Raw genomic sequence first — 585 nt, forward strand, 5'->3', positions numbered from 1 at the left:
TCTCTCTTCCTCCCTGTCTCTCATTGCTCACCTATATTCTACTTCCTCCCTTTTTTCTCCCTCTACCACTCTTTCTCCTTGCCCTTCGCTGGTCACATGTGTCCGGCTACTACTTCCTTTCTTATCTTGGCCTCGCCAAGCTCGCACGAACTATTCTTCGTCCCGCTTCCTTCCAGTTCGTTGCTTCACAGCGTTCAGTATACACATATTTTGTCACGTCTGGTCGTATAGCCTTTCTTGTTTATTTTTACTGTTTCGTTTTCATGTCTTGTTTTCTGTCCGCCACTACATTCCTCCACGGTACAAATTTAATTTGTGGTCCGTGGGAAGAGTCATTCTAACAATGCGTCCTGCCCTAACTCTTCGAAACGCTTAGTTTTAAAATGGTGGCAGCTGATGAAGGAAATATTCTCTATGTGGCCTGTTTGTTTTCTGTGCTCTGTTTATGTTCTGTTTATCATTTTGTCCACGTTTTTTTTTGCAACGTCCTGTACCCAGATATGCATCTATATATACATGTAGATGTAGGTATGTACATATATGTACGTATATATGCATACACTCATATATTATTTGTATTATATA

The sequence above is a fragment of the Octopus bimaculoides genome, chromosome 28 (genome assembly GCF_001194135.2).
Source record: "Octopus bimaculoides isolate UCB-OBI-ISO-001 chromosome 28, ASM119413v2, whole genome shotgun sequence".
NCBI classification, from domain to species: Eukaryota; Metazoa; Mollusca; class Cephalopoda; order Octopoda; family Octopodidae; genus Octopus; species Octopus bimaculoides.